Genomic DNA, 19,127 nt, shown 5'->3' on the forward strand with positions numbered 1-19,127 from the left:
GAAACCAGCAGCCAATTAAGGAACTCAAGAGAAAAGTGGTCAAGGGATTCAACTGGGAGTCCAACAGACCAGAGGACACGAAGTCCAGTTGGGCCATTTATTAGCTGGGCAGTACCGAACAAGCTTCTTAACCACTCTAGGCTCCAGAAACAGATGCTGTAATGTGGGCAAACTACTTGTCACATAGTAAGCACTCATTAAAAATAGTTATTTTATCTTACTGTTGTTTAAATTTGCATTCCCCTAATGACATATGATGGGGAGTGTTTGGCTTCCATTTTACTACTTTAAATAGGTATTTTATAGGGTAAGTCCCTTCATCATTCCAGAGCTACATTTCATAAGCTAAAAACAATAAATAAAAATAGTTAAACTAGATCTCATGAATTTTTTTAGTGAGCTATGATTCCTAAATAAATTCTGTCGGTGATACCTATGTATAGTTTTTGCTTCTTGCATGTTTTTTTTTTAAAGGCCCTTTATTTTTAAATTGTTAGAACAAACAAAAAATTAGAAACAAACAAATAGACCAGTTCAACTATGCAGTCAGTTTCCTGGGAACAGAAACAGAAGTTTATAAAGAAGACCATCCTTTAAATCTGTTTCTCCCTTCCACCCCAGTCCTTTACTGTCATGAGAACAAAATTCTAACAAGAGTTAGATAATGTGGTTGAAATCCAAAGCAACAATAAAATAGGACATTAAATAATGCCCACAGGCATCCATCACAAAATTAGCCAGATTAGTTTCTGAATTTAGACACAACCTCCAGGTGTTTCTAACTGAATATTGAATAAAAGAATCCCCCTAAGAATTTATGGTTACCATCTCTTATTCAACAAATCATATGAGTTTGTTATAGCTCAACATTGTACTACGTTTTTCTTTTAAAATTCTAGCAGCACCTTGAGTATCAAATTCTCCTTATTCTCTCCCCTTCACAAATGACTAGCATTTTCCTGAATTCCTCAAATTCCTTATGACCTTTACCCCATATTTCAGTGTCATTCCTCTCCCAAATGCGATGAGGACATTTTCTTCTAGCACATTTTGATGGACAAGGCAATCCATTTTGTTGTCTAACCTCTACATTGAAGTGACAGAAGATTCAGTGGCTTAACAGCTGGAGAAATTTTCATTACATGAATGAGATTTAGATAACACTTCCATTAACAGTACTTAAGATCAATGTCCCATTCTCAAATCAAGAGTTTATGGAGTGTTTTAATACTTTAGAGTCACAAAAGTTTTCTTATCCAAACAGTGTAACACAATTTGGAGCAAAAATTATTTAAATAAATGTTCAGGTAATTTATTGCCAACCCCTAGAAAAGAGCTGAAGATGACTCCCTTCACCACCAAAATACACTAAATTAAAATAAAATAATAAAATACAAAGCAAATCTTCCAAGGGTCCTATTTGCAGCCAAGTGGTGTTTATGGAATCTATTGTTAGCTTGGGGAAGTGAAGGGTACAGTTGAATGATTCTCAATCACTCAATCTACCAGTTTAATTCCCCTGCCCACCTACCATCCTTTTTTAAAATTTGATTTTAGAGAGAGGAAGGGGGAAGGAGAGGGGAATGCCATAGAAGCATCAATGATGAGAGAGAATCATTGATCACCTGGCTTCTGCAAATCCCTACAAGGGATAAAGCCTCCAACCTGGGCATGTGCCCTGACCTGTAATCCAACTGTGACCTTCTGGTTCATGGATCAACTCTCACCTACTGAGCAACACTGGCCGGGTCCACCTACCACTCTTTCAAATAAAAAGAAATGAAACCAGAACTAAGACCCTACTTTAAAATTCTATCTTCTGCCGAAACCGGTTTGGCTCAGTGGATAGAGCGTCGGCCTGCGGACCGAAGGGTTCCAGGTTTGATTCCTGTCAAGGGCATGTATCTGGGTTGTGGGCACATCCCTAGTGGGAGATAGGCAGGAGGCAGCTGATCGATGTTTCTCTCTCATCGATGTTTCTAACTATCTCTCTCTCCCATCCTATCTGTAAAAAGTCAATAAAATATGTTTTTTTTTTAAAAATTCTATCTTCTGACATTGCTCTTAAAAAACACATCCACTGAGTAAAAGGAAATACTTTGATTTGACCATTAATATTTCTGCAAATATACTCTAAATCAGTAGCAGTCTCCAAAAGTATCGTATTTGTTTGTACTGTAGACTCTTGAATAAAATAGCAGGCACATTTTGTGCATTGATAAAATTGTTAAAATGAAAGTAAATTCACCAATGTTTTAATAATTCAACATAGAAAGGAATGACGAGTGTGCACAAAGTCTGATTAAGAAATAACTTTATGCTTTTGTTAGGAAAATACAAGAGACTTAAGCACAGGAACCAGCAAAGGTTAGTTATTAGGTAAAAAACACAATTTTCAGCTTGGTGAAACAGTGATAGTATTCCTGAATTAATTATCTGAATTGTTTTTTGTTTTGGGGTTTTTTTTGGGTTTTTTGCTTTTTAAATGGAGAATTAAAGATACACAGTAATTTTTATTTAAAGTAATTGCTTGAGTAATCTGTATGCCAACATAGATTTTTGGTATCATGGATTCATTTTTTTATTGATGTAAAAAAATAAAGTAACTGACAGTTATTTTAAGTCCAATCTCAAGGACTATTAATGCCAGTGGTTGCTAATATTTAGAATGATTTTTTAAAAATCTACAATAGGGATTTTCAAATGGTGTGCCACAGAATTTTTAAAACACTTGACTATTTAGTCAGGAGCACTGACCTCTTTACCGTTAGACTGTTAAATGAAAACATAATAATAGCTAACACAATAATAACTATTCTGCGTGAATGAATCAAAATGATACCTATTTTTTTTATCAGATTGGCAAAAAAAATAGTTTTGGTGTGCCACAGAATTTTAGCAATTAGTTTATGTGTGCTATGAGATGAAAAAAGGTGAAAGCTGCTGATCTATATCTAGTCAATGCAAGATGCTCCATGAAATCTAAGCAGTGCTTTTGTGAGGTTCCAGAAAAGCAACATTTCCTGAATTTCCAAATTTCCTGTCTTCAGTCCAAAAATTCAGCACAGTAGTAGTGAGAAATGGACTTGGAGGTTACTCCCCTGATCAGATGGGCAAATAAGACACTGGCAACCCTTAAAATAGAGTGAAAAATATCAGCGATTTGGTATAACGAGAAAATCTCATGGGATCCAAAAAGAGAAGTAGAGGGAGATATTAGAGAAGTGTGCTCTTGTGTATTCTGTTAATAGGGGAGGATCAATATCTGGGAGTGTTAGGGAAAAGGATGTATCTCTAATTTTATTGGTTTGACTGTCAAAATAGATAATCTAATCTTCATAACACAAATTCTGTTGACTGTAATCTCAGGTACAGTGTTGGAAAAAAAGAAGATAGTTATATTCCCACACACTCCTACTATTTTATAGCAAAACCTATCTGTTAGTTATAATGAATGGCCAGTGTGCATTCTCATGCATAAAGTTTGATAGAGGGTGGGGAGAAATTGATCTCTCTTTTGTTAATTCACATGATTTAACTCTGGTATTTCCCTGACAAATATATAAAGTTGTTTCTTAATCGTGCCACTGCCAGCACTCTTTGTAGCTTTGTTATGCTTTTCCTAGGTTGGATAATTAAACCACTGTTGATTTATTTGATGGAAACAGTCAAGCCAAGAAAATCAAATGCAATCATTGAGATTTGCCTGTGATTTTGTTACTTTTTACAGTGAGACAACTTTGCCAGATAATTTTGATTATAAATGGCAATGGGCATTTCCTGATTTACTATTGCACCCAAGCAAAAATATTGGATGGTGGCTATTTCAACTTTTCCCCTTGTGTTATGGAGATACATTTGACATTAATTTCGATTTTCACCTTCCCTTCCCCTAAAAAAAGAATTTTCAGACAGCCATTATGAACAGAAGTGAATCTGATCAACTACTTTCATCCATACTACTGAAAAGTCACCTGAAAAGTACGGAGTCTCAAAAATCTAGATTTCTCATTTTATGTACTATCTAAAATATTAAATTTATATCAAATACTATGTTTTAATTTTGATGAATGGTTTTGAATGACTATTAGTGTCTGTCTATATAAATGATGCTAGCAAAGGAATTCAATTCTTCATGTTACATGAAACTGATGCTGAATTAATCCAGTGATTCTGCAGTTCTGGTTTGCCACTTAGCTGAGAGATGTAAGGCCTAACCTCTTTCCTAACATCTTTTTAGTAAAAGCTAAAAATAGCAATATTAGTTTAGGCCAGGGGTGGGCAACTTCTGGCACGCGTGCCAAACATGGCACACCAGTAACTTTTGCAGGCATGCGAAACCCTCTCTTATAATCTTCCATTTACAATTTTTTTCTTAATATAGACTTTTTTATTTTTCAGATAAATTCAGTGTAGGTGCATCTTAGATAAATAAATAATTTTACATAACAAGTTATCTTAAAGACCATAGACATGGATTGACGAGAGAGGGGAAGAGCAATTTCTATGCCTCTGTCTTAACTCTCCCTGCCTTCCTAGATCCGACCAGTGTTTTGGTTTCATCCACATATGCTTGTGAATCTTTGTTCTCAGTGATGAATTTTGTTAAGTCTCGTAATAGGAGTAGCCTGACGGATGAAAGTAGTAGCTCGTGCATATCTCTGAAGGTCACTAAATATAAACCTGATGTAAAATCTCTGTCATCAGTGATGCAGCAGCAGAAGTCCCACTGATAATATCAAACAGAGCCATAAAGTTTTCTGTCGGACTATCAGTGTACATGAATACATTAAAAAATAAAATGTATTTTTCATCATCATATACTGTGTTTTTGTTGCTCGAATGAATTTTATTATTTCTTCAAGGTTCTTCACATACGTACACCTTAAAAGATATCAAGTAGGTGTAACATGTTCTCAAAAAATTAGGGTTGACACGCGGAAGAATTTTGAGTCAGAGATTTTGCTGGTTTTGGCACGCACTCACAAAAAGGTTGCCCACCCCTGGGTTAGGCCAATAATAACAATAATTCAGAAAGCTGATTTTAACTCTGAAGACTGTATTTTAAAGAAAGAAGGAAAGAAAGGTGGATGGAAAACGTTTCTAATTTGCTTTGGTAATAGGCAAATAGGCTCATGTTTCTTTCCTAACACCCCTTAGAAAGGGCAAAACTTAATACCATTGCCAGTGATTTAGATCTCTGAGAAGGCAACAGTCTAACAGGAATTTAATTCCTCTACTTTTTAAAAAAAGCAAAAAATTAAGGGGGAAGCATATGTTTTTGTGTTTTTGGCACAGAGAGGTGATGCTGGAAGGCTCTGATTTCAGTCATTTTCCAAGTGACTTCTGTGCTGTTCCCAATCTGCATGTTTTCACTGTGTGCATCTCCCTGGTGTGAAACTGATTAGTAGCAGCGTGAATCTGTCACCGAGAGTTACAGTGACTGGGATTTAGAGGGACTTCAGCCTATTTTTGTGGATGCTGTACTGTGCCCACACACCCCTTCAAATGTGACCTGGGTCTGGAAATGATGGGGTTTGATGTGTCAAGGTCCTCAGGGACACAGATTTCTTTTGGGGAAAATATAAAAACAATTTCCACCCCCTAGTTGTCCTCAAACAAAGAATGAGCAGAACGGGGAGATTAAAATGTCTCTCAATATGATACTGACTATCCACAGAGCTATGTCTGAGGGAATAAGTGAAAATGGTAAGAACCTGCCCGGCAACAGTTTAAATGGTCTCAGTTGTGTCTTTTATTTACATAATCCCAAACCTTTTTAAATCTATAATACTTCTAATTTGAATTTAGAGGCCTTTACATGTTTACATTTGAATTTTGAACTTAGAGGCCTTTACAGGCTGCTTCTATCCTTATATTACTATTTATTTGTAAAAATATATGCCGATGCTATATACTAAGGGAAGAGTTAGCTTAGATTACAGCAGCATTGACATCTAGTGTTGAAAATTCATAGATTATTATGTTCTAATAGTGTCTTCTAGTAACTAAACAAAATATTCAATTTTCCAAACAATTTTGTAGTCAATGTAAATTAAATTTCTTTGATTTGGTTAAATAGAATCACTGGATTCTTTTTTTGATTACATTTAAATTTACTGAAATTTTAATACATATGGTTGCTTGTTTTTTTCCCTTGTAGGTATAGTAGTATGGCCAATTTTAGCTAGTGGTTCAAAGAATAGAACAGATCTTTGTGATGTGGAATAGCCAAAAATATGCCATATTTTGTTTTGAAAAGAAATACTTTCATCTTATTTGAAAGTAAAAAATAGCTAACAGTTCCAATTCACATCTATTGTATATGAGTGATTCTGTACATAGCAAACCCATCGAATCTCAGGTGAAGTCTAGGCATTCGTATCTTTCAATAGCTCCTCAACCAGGATTGAGAGCCACAGACCTAGCTCAAATGTTACTTTCCTTTTTGGAGGCCTCTGTTTTGCATACTCCATCAACTCCCAAACTGACATAATCTTAGCTGCTTCTCTCTTATAATAGCATTTTGCAGACAACTCTTTTCCGTGATACTTATCATATCTAGACTATAAGAATTGTTTACGCACATGTCATATTTGCCTTACTGTACTCTAAGATCATTCAGGTCACCAAAGGTCAGTGTTTGTATCTTACATGATATGTTGTAAATACAAAAATTTAAGCAGACAGATGAATAATCATACATCTTAAAATTTAAGAAAATATTGGTATGTGCTTTGGATAACTTAAATGATTTTTATGGGGTTCAGGGTCAGCCACACCATAATAATATGCCACTTGAAATATTGGTTATTTTTAATTAAAGTTACTTAAGAAACAGCTGGTACAAGGAGGCCACTCTGACTTCCTTTGTTTCCCTGAAGGCAGCAAATAAATCTCTCAGGTGAAGGGTACCCTCCCTACATCTAGACAATAGAACGCATTTTATCGCCAGAGATAGGGAATTCAGGACCAAGAAGGCTGTATAAACAAGCCTTGTTACTTCTTAACTAATTTATTGCTCCAAACCTCTTTGTCTTGTCAATTCTTCACAAATTTATTGTTTCGTTGTCGAAAAGGTATAAAAGTTGCCTGCTTTGCTCCCTTCTCCAAGTCTCATATTTTAAGGAGCGCATGTACATACAAAATTAAATTGGCTTTCACCTGTTAATCTTTCTTATGTCAATTTAATTATTAGGCCAGCCAAAGAGCCTAGAAGGGAAGAAGAGAGGTTTTCCTCCCCTATAATTTGAATTAATTAAATCCAAATACATATTTGTAGACTGTGAAGAAGATAAAGATGGGACTGGGGACCACATCATGGCATGACTGGACATACAGCAATAAGCACTATCCATTGAGGGGTTTCTTGGGGACCATGTGGGTTTCTGATCATAAAAGGCTGGTGCCTGTGAGGAGGATGCCAGCCAGGACTTGGTGGTGCTTATCTTTGCTCCCTCCTGTCAGTTTTGTATCAAAGATTATGGTTCTGAAGGTCATGTGAAACACAATGTGCATGTATTAATCCTCCACATTCAGTATAAACAGGATGACATTTGGATGCTTAGGTGTCCTTTGCAAGACTTTAGAGTAAGTTACTGCTGTCTGATTTCTCTCTTACCTTCAAAGAAGTGTGAGATTCGTATAGAGTCATGTTAAGGAGGGAAAAGCAATAAACAGGAGCAAAGATTGAGTAACAAAGAAACTCAAGGTTTCACAGGTAAAACTCTCCAAATGCTACCGTTACTTAGCATCCCATCTTGAAATCTCTGCTCCACACCATAAACCCATACAAAACAAGACCAATATAATCCCAATTTCTATTGCCCATAGTTCAGAAAAAAGGGCAATGTCTCTCACGATGTGAATGTACTTGTGATTCCATCATGGTTCTTGGTGAGGGAAGGAAGACACCACACCCTGGAGTCACTTTTCAAGTTGGCCATCCTCTGTGCTCACTTCCCCAGTGGTTGTAATGGCTGCCAGCCACTGAGCCATCAAACACCAGGTTAAGTGTACTGGGCCCGGAGACTCTTCCCAGTGAGCCACATTGGAAGTGTGACCGGGAGGTGGTGACTTGGGTGGAGGTGTCAAGTCTTTCGGAATTGGATCTGGTCAGGAAATTTGCCAAACAGTGTGTTGCTGAGTCATGTCCTACATTGTCTCTTTATCTGGCTTTTTAATGAGATGTTCCCTCCAGTTTTCTTCAGATGCCTCTTTACATCATGCTTGAGTTTCTGGCTTTTTATCCAGCTATGAAATTCTCTGCCTTCAGCAGAGAATAATGCTGATCTTGCTAATATTACACAGACCTCTAAATCATATATGCTTTGGGATGAAAGGGCAACATAGAGCTCATAAAATTCTCATCTTCATAAGGAAGAACAAAGGCATGTGATGTAATACATTTTTCCTTGCCCTGGTTACATGCTATAGACTATTGATAATGATGCCTTAATATGCAGCATTCACAAACATGACATTTCCCCCCCTCAGTGCCTGGTTGTCATTTACTATTCATGTGGTCTTGAGGATGTAGGGGGTGGTCATTCAAATACAATAAATCCTTCCAAATGAGTTAAAGCAACTAATGCTTTAACCAGAATTTGAAGGAAGAAATTGACACTGAAGGAGCAGAGGATGCTGCCAATGATTTTATAAAGAAATATAGAATAGGAACATTAGCAGAAGTGGCTTTATGTTAGGCAAAATTTCCTTCAATTTACCATTTAGTCTACAATGATATATTTTATGAAGGTTAAAACCCTTTAAATGCAATTCTAAGCTTCTTTATTGTCATATTTAGTACAAAAGAAAAAAATCATATTTATTAGGAGCAAAAGTGAGTTTTCATAAAGTGAATGTTTTAAATAATTTATGAGACTAGTACATGGTTAATAGTTTACTGTAATTATATGTCTTTGGTTTCAGAATCCTGCTTCTCTTGCATCATTTCAGTAAAAAGAAGAATTTGTCACAAGGGAAAAACATGGTTTTCTGCATTTTCATAGCCAATCTCTTCTATTATCCAAAACCTAGCTTTTATGGCCCAAAGCAATAATTTTTATCTACCAAGGAAGCTTTAACTATGGATTGCTATTGACTTTCTTTTCCCTTTGCTCAACTTCTATAGACTCAAAAAATAAAACATCAGGGATCACATTCATCTATTCTACTTTTAGAGTTTATGTATATTATGATTATAATTCAGACAGTTATATTACCATAAGCTGACTATAAAATCAAATCAATTAAATGTTCTATTTTTTTCAGATTCAAATTCTATGAATTCTTTCCCACCTTTGTGCCTTACCAATAATTTGGATCTCGCTCTTTAAATTATTACATTTCTGTGATTTCTTTTTTTTCCTTCCTCACCCTCTCAATTGTCTGAAAGTCCAACTGTGTTCCAAATGTACCAAAGGGAATTATTGAACGAATGCCTGGCCAATCCTTTTCCTTTCCTTTAATTTGATAAAATTGAATTTGCTGGTGCACTCTTGTGGAGTAGCTGTGTTTTCCCTGCTAGTTCTGCTGCTCTCACTCTAACTTCACATTATCTCCCATTCTCTTCTCCCTCCAGCACAGTTAGTAGCCAAGCTTTCAGGCTCCAGACATCCAGTTAGCTTCAGAAAATATTCAAAATGGAGCATGGTCTCTGTAGTCAGTATATTTCTCGGTGTCCTTTCTCAACACATTTAGTTTTGCCCCTGTGACTTTTCTTCAGCAGTTAAATGCTTAATGATTATAGAATGGTGTTGAAGAACTCCAGATAAAGAAACAAAAATTATTTATTTCTTTAAATAGCACAACCTTGCTACTTATTTATCTTGAATAAACTTTCTAAGGGATATGATAAGGGATCAAACCATAAATCACAAGGTATATCTTCATGGAATATTTGAGCTGGCTGGGGAGGATACAAAGACCCGTTCTCTGAGGATGAAATCTCAACTTTCCATTATGCAAAAGCTCCTCCAGCCAGGCACCTGGAAAGGGTAGAGAAGTACCTGCAGCTTTCTCTAGTTGCTGGTCCCCTGCCACGGGAGAGGAAAGGTAATCTGGTTATAGGAGGATGTTCTACCTTGAAAGAGGCCATCTAAATTGTAAAATTAAGAAGGCCATCACACCCCCAGTGACCCTTCCCAGAGCTTTGCATTCAGCTCACCATTCTCCTTGATGGTTCACATTCCTCCCATGTTTACTTTCTCCTTCTCTGCCTCAGATCAGTTAATGAGCCACCTTCTTACTGCCCATGCCTTTGGCTCAATTGTAAAGGTTTTGCTCATTTTACATTTATATTTTCTGGCCATTTTTACCATTCCTTAATGCCTTTGTCATCAATTTTACCATGAAAAACACTTGTGTACACAGACACACACACATACATGCTTTCGTTTATTACAGTCTACACGTTATAGACATGAATTTGTTTTATTCAAACAGCTTTCCATTTCCTTTTTTGTTTGTTTATGCACTATGAATATGGTGGTTTTGGGGAAGATAAATTCCAGGATTTGTTTTTGTGAGTGTACTGACTCCCACAGTAGGCCTGCAGGTCCAATCTCTGGAGACCAGGCCAGGCACCGATGGACTGGTGCCACCAGCAGGATCCCAGCAGCACTGCCGGCCTCCTGGAAGTTGGCCTCGGGCACTGTGGCCACTTCCCATCCCTAGATGCTCCCCAAGGAAGAAACAATATAAAAGCAGCTGCCGAGAACCAAGATGGCGGCATAGGTTAACGCCGGAGTTTGCTGCTTTGAACAACTACTTCAAAAGTGAAACCAAAAAACAGAAGGGACATCACCCAGAACCACAGGAACACTGGCTGAGTGGAAGTCCTACAACTAGGAGGAAAGAGAAACGCACACGGACACTCAGAGGAGGCGCAGTGCTGAAGTCAAATTCTGAGGTGCGGAGTGCGCGGACCGGGCTGGCAGCGGAAGGTGCGGTTGTTGTTTTCAATCGGGAGGGAGTCGCAGACTCTGAGCACCAGATCCGGGCGAGTCTTTAGGGACCCAGACTCAAACGGGAGAAGCGGGACTGTCTGGCTTCGGTCAGAGCGAGTGCAGCTTTCTCTCCGAGCTTTGCAGCGGGTGCTGGGACTCAGAGAGGCAGAGCCCCTTGGGACAGGACTGAGAGCCACCATAACTGCTCTCTCCGGCCCACCCTGTTGATCCTGTGTGACCCGCCCTACCCAAGCCCTGCACAGAGGCATTTGCCGGATAGCCTCAGGCAAAGGCTAGATTAGCACCTCCCTAGAGGACAGAAGTTCTCTCACTGCTGACACAGCTGATTCTCATAGCCACTTGGCCTGGAGGTCAAACCCTCCCTGGAATTAGCTACAACAATCAAGATTTATCTATAAGACTTCGAACAAAGACCACTAGGGGGTGCACCAAGGAAGCATAACAAAATGCGGAGACAAAGAAACAGGACAAAATTGTCAATGGAAGAAATAGAGTTCAGAACCACACTTTTAAGGTCTCTCAAGAACTGTTTAGAAGCTGCCGATAAACTTAATGAGATCTACACGAAAACTAATAAGACCCTCGATCTTATATTGGGGAACCCACTAGAAATTAAGCGCACACAGACTGAAATAATGAATATTATACAGACGCCCGACAGCAGACCAGAGGAGCGCAAGAATCAAGTCAATGATTTGAAATGCGAGGAAGCAAAAAACATCCAACCGGAAAAGCAAAATGAAAAAAGAATCCAAAAATGCGAGGATAGTGTAAGGAGCCTCTGGGACAGCTTCAAGCGTACCAACATCAGAATTATAGGGGTGCCAGAAGATGAGAGAGAGCAAGATATTGAAAACCTATTTGAAGAAATAATGACAGAAAACTTCCCCCACCTGGTGAAAGAAATGGACTTACAGGTCCAAGAAGCGCGGAGAACCCCAAACGAAAGGAATCCAAAGAGGACCACACCAAGACACATCATAATTAAAATGCCAAGAGCAAAAGATAAAGAGAGAATCTTAAAAACAGCAAGAGAAAGAAACTCAGTTACCTACAAGGGAATACCCATACGACTGTCAGCTGATTTCTCAACAGAAACTTTGCAGGCCAGAAGGGAGTGGCAAGAAATATTCAAAGTGATGAATACCAAGAACCTACAACCAAGATTACTTTATCCAGCAAAGCTATCATTCAGAATTGAAGGTCAGATAAAGAGCTTCACAGATAAGGAAAAGCTAAAGGAGTTCATCACCACCAAACCAGGATTATATGAAATGCTGAAAGGTATCCTTTAAGAAGAGGAAGAGGAAGAAAAAGGTAAAGATACAAATTATGAACAACAAATATGCATCTATCAACAAGTGAATCTAAGAATCAAGTGAATAAATAATCTGATGAACAGAATGAACTGTTGATTATAATAGAATCAGGGACATAGAAAGTGAATGGACTGACTATTCTTGGGGGGGAAAGGGGGGGGGGAGATGTGGGAAGAGACTGGACAAAAATCGTGCACCTATGGATGAGGACAGTGGGTGGGGAGTGAGGGCGGAGGGTGGGGCGGGAACTGGGAGGAGGGGAGTTATGGGGGGGAAAAAAAGGAACAAATGTAATAATCTGAACAATAAAGATTTAATTAAAAAAAAAAATAAATAAATAAATAAAAGCAGCTGCCAGGTGGCTCCAGACAACTGGCGCGAACATCAGCGGGATGGATCCAGATCTTGGGCCAGCAAAGGTGTCCCACCATTCACCAAGAGGGCCGATAGCATCCTGATCCCCCACCCCCTCGGAATGGGTGCCAGACACAGGGCATATGGCTGGCAAGCACTGCTACAGGCGCAAATGCCTCTCCTGATCAGGACTGACTGTGCACAAGCCCACGGCAGGTGAAGCAAGGCCAGGATGAGTGGAAGCAGCAGGCAGCGTTGGACTGCTGGTTTTGGCCCAATCCCCACAGTCCATGCAGAGGGATCCCACCCATGCATGAATTTGTGCACTGGGCCTCTAGTGTATATATACTAGTAAAGTATTTACTTGATTGAAAGTATATATTTTTAAACAGATAATATTTTCATCAGAGCATAAAATAAAAAAGGGATTATTCATTGGCACAGATTTAGAAGCAGAGTACTGATGTGAAAAAAATACAGACACACTGGATGATTTTATCAAATATACGTTTTGAGGAAAGTTCATGGAGGACCTAGCAATAAAGATAGAAAGATATTGCCAGCTTAAATAACAGGCTAGATATGATATTCCATGGGAAAGAGGAAGAAGAAATTTAAGGCAGAAAAGGGGACAGAGAAATGAAGGGTGGGCAGGAGAGAGAAAATAGAATAGTGGGAACCAAAGGTAGGCTTCCAGAACTAAAAGACACAGTAGGATCAGGTGAAACAACTGTCTAGAAAGGGAATTGGCAGAAAGATTTCAATGAATCATTTAGAGTAAGTGAGATTAATCTGATTAGTGACAGTTTTCACAGTTTGGCAAAAAGACTATGTGATGAATAGTGAGTGTAAGAATTTTCCTGAGGTCAGTGACATAAGCTAAGCCCATAGGGCCCCCTGCCCAGGAAGATTCTATGATGGGTAATGAATGTAGTCCCAGCAGCTCAACAGGCCTGTCCACTGTTCCCTGAGATCCAACCGTGCCTGCTATATTTCTTTGATTTAATGATAAACTTTTAAAACATTCCATTGCCTTTTTTTGGTTCACCTATCAGCATAATTCTTTCTGGTACTTTTTTATTGGTTAATTTAGGGTTTGTATACATTTTTAATTTATCACAACCTGCCACCAGATGATATCACACAATGTCGTGTACAGTATAAAAAACTGACAACAGTAAGTTTACAAGGAGAACTCAATTCAAGATTGACATCCACAAAGTTGGTTCTAAGAAAGCATGGGCACATCTGTAATAGTGAAATGAAACTGACAACAATAAAGTTCCATTTTGCCTCTTCTAGCCTTTGTGCTACTGTGGTCATACATTTTCATTTTACATATGCAAAATAAAAATTCAATAGAAATAGTTTTTAAAAGTTATAAGAAAAAGTTGTAATATTTCCCATTCTATCTAATAAAAGAGTAATATGCAAATTGACCATCACTCCAACACACAAGATGGCCGCCTCCATGTGGACACAAGCTGGTCAGCAGGGGAGGGCAGTTGGGAGGAACCAGGCCTGAAAGGGAGGGAAGTTGGAGGGACCAGCCCTGCAGGGGAGGGCAGTTGTGGGGAAACCAGGCCTGCAGAGGAGGGCAGTAAGGGGTGATCAGGTTGGCAGGGGAAGGCAGTTAGGGGCCACCGGGCTGGCAGGGGAGGGCAGTTAGGGGCCACCGGGCTGGCAGGGGAGGGCAGTTGGGGGGAACCACGCCAGCAGGGGAGGGCAGTTAGGGGCAATCAGGCCAGCAGGGGAGGGCAGTTAGGGGCAACCAGGCTGGCAGGGGAGGGAAGTTAGGGGCAATCAGGTTATCAGGGGAGCAGTTAGGCATCAATCAGGCTGGCAGGGGAGTGGTTAGGGGGTGCTCAGGCTGGCAGGCAGAAGCAGTTAGGGGCGATTAGGCAGGCAGGAAGGCGAGCGGTTGGGAGCCAGAAGTCCTGGATTGTGAGAGGGATCCCAGATTGGAGAGGGTGCAGGCTGGGCCGAGGGACACCCCCCCCCCCCATGCATGAATTTTGTGCACTAGGCCTCTAGTGTAAGTATAGTTTCCATTAGTCTTCATTTCTTCCTGTGCATCCAAGTTTCCATCTTGTATCACTGGATAATAAATTCTGGATTAACAGGGCTTTTTTTTTTTTTTTTCTTAGTTAAAGGTGTGGCTGCACTCTTCCCATTTGCATTGTTAAAAGTAAGAAACCTCCTGTCATCCTTGTTTCTGTTCATTTGTGTTAAATGTGCTCTCCTGGCACTCCAGCTGCTTTTAAGATTTTTTTTCTTTTTCACAGGTTTTAAGAAATTTGATTATAATGGGCACTGATCTGTGGGTTTATAATTTTAATCATACTTGGAAAATTTCAGACACTGTTTGTTTGATGTTTTTCCTTTCCCTCCTATTATACACACATTTGACCTCTTAAGTTGTCTCTCTACTCAGTGATGCTTTGTTAATTATTTTTAGTCTTTTTCTCTGTGCATTTTCACTTTAAGTGATATTGGATGCTAGCTCCTAAAGTTTACTTATTTTTTCTTCTGATAATCTGATATATCCACCTATATAGCCATCAGTATATTTTTCATCTTTGACATTACCATTTTCATCTCTACAAATTGTATTTTCATCCTTTACAAATTTGCATACATCTCTCGTTAACATGTTCAATCTTTCTTCTAGCTTCTTGAACATAGAGAATACATTCATAATTACTGTTTACATGGTTTTGTCTACTAACTCTGCCATGGGTCATTTCTGGGTGATATTTGATGGATGTTTTTCTCTTTATTATGGATAGTCTTTTTTCTCTCTATTTATGCTTGATAATTTGTAATTGGGTGCAAGACTTTGTACATTTTACCTCATTGGGGTGGGGGTGGGGGGCTAAATATTTTTGTATTGCTAAAAATGTTCCTGTACTTTCTTCTAGGATGGCTACGTTACTTGAGAACAGTTTGATCCTACGTTACTTGAGAACAGTTTGATCCTTTCAGGTCTTGCTTTTAAGATATAGCCAGTGGGGATCCAAACAGCATTTGGTTTAGTGTCAAATTACCCATTACTGAGGCAAGTTCTTCAGTTCTTTACCCAATGTCCCATGAATTATGAGGTTTTACCCAATGTCCCATGAATTATGAGGTTTTTCAGTCTGGCTGTTGGGAACAGGCACTGCCTGGGAGTTCCTCCCTATACTGCAGCATGGAAACTTCCCAGGCAGTAGGCGGAGCACCCCAAGAGTTCACATCATCTGCTCCTCTAAATGCCCACTGTCCTTTTTGGCTTGAGGTCCAATTTCTTGAGAGTCACTGATTCATATATATTGTACTATCTAATAGTTGTTTCAGGTACTGGATGAATCTACCTCTTCTTATTCTATTTTGACTAAAACTGGAAGTCCTGGGAGCCATACTTTTAAATTTGATTTTATCTTACTAATTTTTTTGAAGAAAATTATTTATAAGCCTTGGTATTTTTGCTGCTATTTGTAACATGTTCTTTGTCATGGACTGTGACCCACCATTATGTTGGGACACCATGTACCAAGGTAAACAAAGCATGTGTTGAACTAAATACATCTTCCTGGGAGGGAAAAATACACTTGAAGATGCGAGGAGTGTCTTCACACAAGTAAATATTCATATGGACAGAGCACTCGTAGATTGAGAGCAGCATTCTGAAAGACCAGGCTAGAATTTGTTGTAGGATTAAGAATCTTAAAAAGGTAGCAATGGATACCTTATCACCTAGATGGAGCCTCTGGGAGGAGTTTTCTGAAAATATCAGTGTTTGCCAGCATGTCTCACCCTCTAAAGATTTGGGTTCGTTGTAGTTGAATCACAAGGTTTTCTTGGTAAACCTGTGATGTCAGACAGGATGTGGACTCTGGGGAGGGGTGTGAAATTGGCAGTTGTAGAACTTTCCCCAGGGCAAGTCAGATGTTCAGGTAGCGTGAAGCACCACTGCTACCGAGGGAGCACACTATCGGACCATCTTGAACAGCAGAGCCTGTCCTAGAGAGAAAAATGTTCTAGGTGCCCTTCTCACTTCTACATTAGAAAGAGCTCTCCAAAAAAGAGGGCAGGGAAATGTCAGACAGTGGTAAAGACCAAGCTTAGAATACATAGTCATGGCATTTAAGAGACTTTTCTGAGTAACTTTCAGCAACAGAGCCAACTTCAGGGCAGCAGTCTCCAAAGGGAGCAGGAAGTGGTTAGAGTCTGACATGGGCCTCTCAGAACCTTGAGGACTGCTCAGAGCACACCTAGCAAGTCTTCCAGGGAAGCCTGTCACCTCCATGCAGAGTTTCTCCAGATGAAATGGAAACTCTCCTTCCTCCCTGAGTGGCTTATAGGAAGTCTTATTTTAGATCCTGGGGAGGGAGGGGTGGGCAGCTACTGGAGGTGCTTCCATCACAGTCAAGACTTCAGTAGGGGAGTTCTCAAGCTGGGACAAAGGCTTGAAACCATAGAACCCACACACTCAGACTGATCTGGACTTGTGTCAGCCACATTAATAGAAGACCTAGGAGTGAGGTTGCAAATCGTTAGAAAGAAATGAAATAAAATTCAGGCACTCTCTTTTTAAAAGAAGAAAACCAAAAAAGCACAATATAAATGAAAGACTTTTGAAGAAAATTAAGCTGTATTTCAAAAAGGATTTACTCTCTGAATACATGCCTTGTGGGATTAATTTTGGTATCAAACAGTAATTAAGATGAGGAAGCCTAGTTCTCACATTAGTAAGGAAGTATGTGCAAGACAGCTTGCATCGTACTAGCCAGAGCAGGCCTATCTCTCCGGCGCATCTTCTTTGTTAGTAAGGATATTTAGAATCATAACTTCTGATCCTTCACTTACCTAGTCCCATTCATTCACTTTTTTTGTGGCAACCCTGAAATAAAACTTTCTTATATGTCCGAGAATTCTTGTTGCCATCTATTACCCACTCTTCCTTTCCCCCCTAATAAAGAAACATAAACACACTGCATCCAGCCTTTGAGACAAGAAGATGTATATAGATGTGTGACAGAACTTCAGGCAGGTTGGCCAGAAAGACCTGACTTAACTGACAGGAGTACCCTTTGCCTCCCCTAGTACTTCTTACCTGCTCCCTGGAATGCTTATGTAATGAATGGTGCTCAAGCAGCTATCTTGGAACATGCAGCAACCTTGAGGATGTGCTGAGGATAGCAGAGCCGAAACTAAATGAGCCCTGTCTCTGACAAATCCATAGGGCTCCCATGCCAACCCACGGTTGCCTATTCCAGACTTCATTCATGAAATAAACCCTTGATTATTATTTTCATTTATTTCTCTGGGCAATTGAACCTCTTCATGAATGATCTAAATTATAATGCAAGAAAATGTGAAAGATAAAAATGCTGAAAAAGTACACATGGGATACCAGAACCCAGTTGATAGTGTCAGAGCAGAGCCAGGGTGCATCCAGGGTCCCATACCACAGTGAAGAGATGCCAAAATCTACAATCTGGGCAGGTTCAGGATCTGAGCCATTGTGCATAAAACAGTCTGGAATTAAAAGTGTGCAGGAGAAGAGCATAAAAAGAGGGCAAGAGAAACATTTTAGTGACCTGGCCACTTAGGAGAAATTCTCAAAAATATTAGTCATAGCCCCATGCTCCATGTATGGAGGTGCATTTCTGCCCTTAGGGCACAATTTAATCTGCTTTTGAAAACCTTGATTATCTGGTAGTCCAGATTTGTATCTTTCTCTGTACTAGCACATATCAAATACTGGAAGGAAGTCAACTTCTGAAATGATGGTGTCCCCACTGAATTTTCATGGAGAATGGAGAGGCTGAATTAACCATCTCATTCTGGAGAAGAACGTTTAAACGGTCCAATGGCTAGACTAGAGCACAGTAGTAACTAGTAATTTTCCCTTTTGGGAGGGAAAATTCAGTCTCATGTTACATGTTTTTTTCTTCTGGGGCATCTACTGAGCATCGATTTCAAACACAGTTAACTATGAGTTAATTCATAGTTCCATTTATTGTCATGTTCTCCCTAAAAGCCATCTTTTCAAATAAAATGCCTGGAATATCAAAACATAGCTACCAGTCATTTGGTCATTTAGGCTTTTATATATATAAATATGCACTTTTTAAATGGAGATAACTAAGCAATAAGCAGGCACCTCTTCTTTTCTTAAATGTGCTGTATTTTTGGAGACATGGTTTATTTATAATCCCTCTGCCACAATCATTTCATATTTAAGTTATTAGTGACATCAAACTAAGCATGCTATATCTTTATTGACATAAAATTGCAATGTTATTGATCATCTTTAATCTCTTATCTATGTATGTAGATAAATATATGTACATGTACACGTATAGTAGAACTCATATGTACATATACACATATAGTAGATACACATATGTACATATATACATATTTACATATGTAATTTATTCTTGTTTTGAGTTGTTACTACAAGTTTAGCTAGCAGCTCATGTTTTCCCCCAGATAA

Source organism: Myotis daubentonii, chromosome 8 (assembly GCF_963259705.1).
Source record: "Myotis daubentonii chromosome 8, mMyoDau2.1, whole genome shotgun sequence".
NCBI classification, from domain to species: Eukaryota; Metazoa; Chordata; class Mammalia; order Chiroptera; family Vespertilionidae; genus Myotis; species Myotis daubentonii.